This window comes from Tenrec ecaudatus, chromosome 12 (genome assembly GCF_050624435.1).
Source record: "Tenrec ecaudatus isolate mTenEca1 chromosome 12, mTenEca1.hap1, whole genome shotgun sequence".
In the NCBI taxonomy this organism is placed as follows: Eukaryota; Metazoa; Chordata; class Mammalia; order Afrosoricida; family Tenrecidae; genus Tenrec; species Tenrec ecaudatus.
Genome location: NC_134541.1, coordinates 130,269,522 through 130,275,594, shown reverse-complemented (window position 1 = coordinate 130,275,594; position 6,073 = coordinate 130,269,522). Strand labels below are relative to the sequence as shown.

Here is a 6,073-nt window from a genome sequence, read left to right as displayed (position 1 = left end):
AGCAGGTATTCTGTAAGGTTTACTGGGTTTCTGCTAAGGATGGTAAAAATGGAACTGGATAACGGTGAGAGTAACTGAGGTCACTGGATGATACAAGTAACAAATGGCTGAAATGACACGCATTGTACTGTGCAAAGTACAGTCAGGGGTGGTGGTGGTGGGACCACAACATAAGGCTCTGTAAACGACTGCCTGGTTAGATTTGTGTCCCTCCAAACACATGTGGACAGACTTGTGCCAACATTACTAACTTAATATCATTCCATTTCCACAAAGAAACCCCAAACCAAGCCCAGTGCCCTCATGTGCCTTCCCACTCACAGGAAGCCTGCAGAACAGAGTAGAGCTGCTTCACAGCGTTATGGGGACAGTCATCCCGGGAGTAGACAGGCTCCTCTTTCTCCTGCTGGTTGGTACAAACTGCTGACCTTGTGGTTAGCAGCGCCACCCATGACCATTACACCACCAAGGCTCTTTCCGTGTGGCTGTTGGTGCACATCCCCACCAGGGCTCCTCTGCTTGAGCTCATGGCTGCAGCCACTGTGTCCATGCACCTCCTTGAGGGCCTTCCTCTTTGTCACTGCCCCTCCACTTGACCAAATGGGAGGGCTTCTTCAAGGGCTGGTCTTTCCTGACAACGTTTCCAAATTATGGAAGCCACTAGGCTCCCCCAAAGTGAGCAGGTTTCAGTGGAGTTTCCAGACTAAAAACAGCCGGTGAAGAAGGAATTGGCTCTGAACTTTAGAGGAAAAAGCTGCTGAAAACCTTGTGCATATAGGGCTCCTTCTTCTTCCCATGATGGGGCATGGGTGCAAAGGACAGCTATATAGCACACCTGTCTTTTCTACCAGTGGGATTGACGCCTCCCTTCCTACTCACAGGATACCTCTGACCAATTTCATCCTTTGCTCAAGGTAAGTCACTTAGCCAGCTAGTCTTCACCACCTAACTAAGGCCTGCTCACCCTCAAATTCAGCCCCTCCACCTAGTCCAACTCCCCAACATTGTCCCAGTGTCCTTTTGCTCTCAGTAAGCATGTGGCTTCATTGACAGATGGGGTGGGGGTGGCACAGCCAGGGGAGAAGAGCTTGTCCACATTCTCACATTGCATTGAGGCTCCCTAGGAGGAGAATTCAGGGTTTTTTTCTGCCCAAGTCAAAGCAGAAGCTCAGGTAGAAATGGGATGTGTCTGAGCCTACTTGCTCAAACGGGAATGGGCTGGCCCTCAGCAGACGGGCACCCGACTGAATGACACTGGCATCCTGAGAGGGAACCAGCTTTTATTAGATGGAGGGGAGCCATAGGTCAGGGAGGGGGGTGGCATTTTCCCGGCTGTGCACTCGGCAGAGCAGGGAGGGCGAGGCCTGGGTTAGAGGAAGGTGAGGTGAGCATCAGCAGGGACACCATAGCTCTCCTTGTGCTCCTCAAACAGCCGGTCCAGGGCCTTCAAGTAGAGTGTGTGATAGTGGTCGACGTCTTCCTCCGTTGGGTGGAGGGCCTGGGGCATGTCGATGGGGCGGCCCACTGGGGAGACAGGGAGGCAGCTGCTGAGCACAGAGCCATCTGATGCCCAGGAGGATGAGGGCAGCTTGCCCTAGGAGAAGAGTACTCACCCACCGTGGTGATGGGCCTGGGGAAGGGCATGAGACCCCAGGATTTGGCCAAGAAGAGACTCTGACCAAAGAAGATGCAAGGAGCAAAGCCCACCAGTTTCTTGAAGGTCATCTGGCAGCGGTACTGCCAGGAGTCGGTAGGAAAAGTCTTGACGTTGAAGATATCATTCTCTCCGAAAGAGTAGATGGGTACCAGGGAGGCCCTTGGGAGGAGAGGAGGGAGGCATGAGGCTGGCGACTGGTGCCTGAGCTGCATCAGAGGCTCTCAGCTGCTGCTTTCCAAGACCCCTGAAGCCACACCAAAGGGGGGGCATCCACCTCTGGCCACCAAGAATGATCCCCCTGGAAGGGCTCACCTTTCTTGAGACTCAACGGTGCACTGAAAACAGGTACTTTTCTCATTTGGCCTTGACAACATGACATGCTTGCCAGGCGGCGTGTGCGCTACTTCCCAGGTGAGGAACATGGCCAAAGGCTTGCCTCTGAGAGAGTGCCAGGGACTTGAACTCAGGACTTCCAGGGCCTCGGTTTTGGACACTCTAACCTTGCCTCTTTCTGATGCACAGATATGGAGTGGGGTGGGCAGAGGTTGCACACCGAGTTTGGTTCTCTGTGAGAACTCAGCACAGAGGTGGGCACTCTCCCTGCCTGTATGGCCCTTCAGCGGGACCCAGGTGAAAGCTCCCGCATCTTCCACTGACCCCGGGGGACATCAGAGCCACTCACCCATGCCACAGCGCAATGCGCAGGAAGCCTTTGCGATTCAGGAGATTAAGACAGTGCTGGCCAGGGCCCGAGTACAGCATCTCCTGGGCACCCCCGACGATGATGACCACAAGCTGGCCGCACGGATTCTCAGATAGGATATAGTCCAGGTTCTGTCGGTCCACAGAACAGAATCCTGTAGCAGGCGTGGTTGATGGAGGTGGGTGTAGGAAGTAGTCTCCACCAGCACAGAGGTTCCTGAATCCCTCCACTTTATGGGAAGGGTGAGCTCCAACTTTTGTCCCTTACCCCTTCATGCCACTAGCTGTCAACCCTAGTCCACGTGGCCACACAAGGTCACCAGCATCCACTCAAAGCCCCTGAGTGAGTGGTGCTGGTGGAGGTGTGACTCTAGCCCTGGGAACTGTCAACTCCTCCTCCTCTTCCTCCTCCTCCTTGCTCACCAGAAAACATGAGAAAGTCACGGTAGATGGGGAGACGGAATAAGCCTGCCAACGTGGCAATGAAGGGCTGGAGACCAGGGAACTGCTGGGAGAAGGCGTTGCTCTCTGTGCAGAAATTGCAGCTGTACCCGATGCACATGATCCCGTGGGGGTGGGCACCCATCACGTAATTGCGGTCCGGGGGCAACTCGGCTGTTTTCACCAGCTGTGAGTATTCCGGCAGGATTGGGGAGAGAGAGGCAAAGGGAACGTCACCCTGGGAAAAGTTAGGCCTCCACCTCAGTGGACTTCCAAGTGTAAGGTTCTGGGAGGGTCCAGAAGATTGCCGTGTGCCCCCTCCCCACTGCCTGTGCCTAGACTATCTGACCAGTCACCTTGATAGGAAAATAATCCCTCAGGTACTTCCAAATTGTCTGGTTCCTCATCGACGTGGAGCATCTTCCACCTGGGATCACAGGTCACAGAAGTTGGCATGTCAGAGTCCTCCCAGGGTCCAGTCCTGACAGTTTTTGCTGGGGCGGGGAGGGGGGGCTGTCTGAAACTCACCTTGGCTGGGTGTGTCCCAGTCCAGGTAGAGCCAGATAAAGTAGAGAGAGAGATTGACTACAACGAGGTGAGGAGGAGGAGGAAGAGCAGGAGGGTGGAGAAGGTGCCTGGGTGAGAGGTGAGAGGGAATGAGGAATGAGCTCCCTAAGAGCTTCTGGGCTCCCTTGGCCTGTAGGGTGAGGACAACTGGTGGCCTCCCTCCAGTCCCAGGCCTCGGAGCCTCTCCCATTCTGCTCACCCAGGAAAAGAAATGTGGTCACATAGTGCAAGGCTGACGCTGATTCCAGCCACCGCCTTCCTCGGGTTTTCTTGGTAGGTGAGGGCGAGGGAGCCTCCATCCCAAGGCCTCCTGTCTTCTGTGGGTTTCAGGGTGTCAGAAGGCCCCCAAGTGAGAGCTTGGAAGCCTGCCTTCAGTAAGGTTTTCTCGGCCTGGAAGTCTGGCTTTCCCTGTGCGTGTGAGTTGGCGAGTGGCCGTGGCCCTGAGATCCGTGGACCGGAGGCCAGAAGGCTCCAGACTGTTTCCTGGAACTGATTTTTGACCTTCTTCCTATCAGAGATTTAGGCTGCCCGCTGGGCGGGGCCAGGAAAGGCGTGTTCGAGGGAGGGGTAGCCCGTGGGTGCTGGAGAGATTGGTGTGGGTGGGGGCAGTGGAGCTTATCCAGTGGGTCCCAGCAGTGCCAGGTATGTGTGTGGGTGTCAGGGTGTCAGGGTGGCACACAAATCCCCAGGAGATGATTCCTCACATGCCTTCCCGAACCTATGGCTGTTGGCAAGTCACAGTGAGGGTCAAGGCCAAGGGGACCGGGAGGTGGACCTGCGCCCTGGTCCTGGCTGTGTGCTGTTGCACTTTCGCGGGTGCTGGCACACGCGCGCACACGCACACACACACGTGTGCGGGGTTCTTCTTCTTTATTTCACACCCTGGACGCCCGGGGTAGAGGGTGGGGGCAGCAGGTCAGTTTAGGAGGGGATGAGGTGGCAGCGGGCAGAGCCACCTTAGAGCTCATGGAAGAAGTGCCTCAGCCGCTGCTTGTGGGGCTTGAGCAGCATGTCCACCTGCATGACTGCGCGTGGACTAGGCCCCCAATGTGGGCAGGAAAGAAACCAAAGGTGAAGGTCGCCTGCTGCCCGATTGGCGCGGCCCTGACTAGAGGACTCCGGGGCAGTGAGGCGGGGCTCGGCGCCCAGCAGCAGGTCCTACTGACCATTGAAGAGCCTGGGGCAAGGTGCATCAGCGCCCACAGCCAGGTCAGCGCCTTGGTGGTCTCCAGGGCGAGCTCCTTCACTCTGAGCGAGAAGCCCCACACCAGCAAGGCCTGCATAGGGGCAGAAATGCGTGGACGCAGGCTAACCGCCCATGCCCACCACCCATTCATGGCGCAACCTGCGCACCTGGCACGCACCGTGTTCTGGTGGCAACTGCACTGAACACTCAGTACTCTGGGTTTTGCCTGAAGCCCCTCTCAGGAATCTCTCCTGGCCAGGCCACCTGGCTGTCTCCAGGCCTAGAGGGCAAGTAGGAGGTTCTGGTCAGGTCTGAGTAGGTTAAAGGTGGAGAGGGGTGGGAAGGCCATGCTCAGAAACTGGACTCCTGGGTGTTGCAGGGGGCGAGTGTGCACCATTGGCAATTTGAGGGCCCAGGATTCTCAACCTACCTCCATCTGCATTGGAGGAAGGCGAAGGGTCTGAGACCCAGCTCTGCCCACACCCACCCCCACGTCGCCAGTAGTCCCAGAAGATGGGAAGGTGGGACCAACTGGGCAGCATGAGCATGGCCTCCATGCAGAAGTTATCGAAGGCCCAGACCACCAGGATGCCGGGAGGGTGGAAACCGAAAAAGAGGTGGTGTGGAGAAAAATTCAGCTCTGTGGTCTTGAGGAGCTGGGGGTATTCGAGGCAGGGTCAGCTGAATGGCGTTGAGGACTCTGATGGCTCGTAAGGCTCCTTCCTCTGTCACTCCTTCCCACAGGTCATGCGCTTTAGACAGAGAGTCTAGCAGTATGCAGGCAGCCCTGGTGGCGCAGTGGGTTACGCTGGGGCCTGCTAACTGAAAAGTCAGCAGTTTGAAGCCACCTCTCGCTCCCTGGGAGAATGGCCATGCTTTCTACTACAGTAGAGGCATACCATCTCAGAATCCCAGCGGGGAAGTTCTACCCTGTCCTATGAGGTTGCTTTGAGTCAGGATCGACTTGATGTCAGTGTGTTTGGGGATTTCTTGAGTTAGCGGCATAAAAGAATATATGCCTTCCAAAGGCCATGGGAATTATAGGTGAGTGTCTAGTATGTAATTTCTCTTTCAATAAGACCATTAGGCTGCCGCACTCCGCAGGTCAGCATTTGCAAACACAAGTCGCTCCAAGGAAGAAAGATGGAGCTTTCTACGCTCGTACAGAGTTACAGTAGAGGAAATCCACAGGGGAAGTTCTACCCAGTCCCAGAGGGGCAGGATCAACGAGAAGGAAATGATGACCCGTTGGGCTGCGATCCTCATGGTCTGCAGTTTGAAACCACCAGCAGCTGTGCCGGAGAAAGACTCGACTCCCATAAAGAGTTGGCATCAGCTCGATAGCAGTGAGATTGGTTTTAGTTCAAGAATGCTTTCTCTGAAGGTTCACAGCCTGAACAATTCCAGCTTTCTTACCCATCAGATCTCCACCATGGTCTGAGTGGCCAAAAGTAAAATGGAAACTGGCTTATAGTCTTTTGTGACACACAAGCTTGCTTCCAAAAGAAGAGAAGAATGTC

General features: G+C 55.5%; 1 pseudogene; it reads right to left on the bottom strand.

Annotated features, from left to right (window-relative positions):
* Positions 1-1,369: 1,369 nt before the first annotated feature.
* Positions 1,370-5,819, bottom strand: LOC142422957 (2-acylglycerol O-acyltransferase 3-like; annotated as a pseudogene).
* Positions 5,820-6,073: the final 254 nt, after the last annotated feature.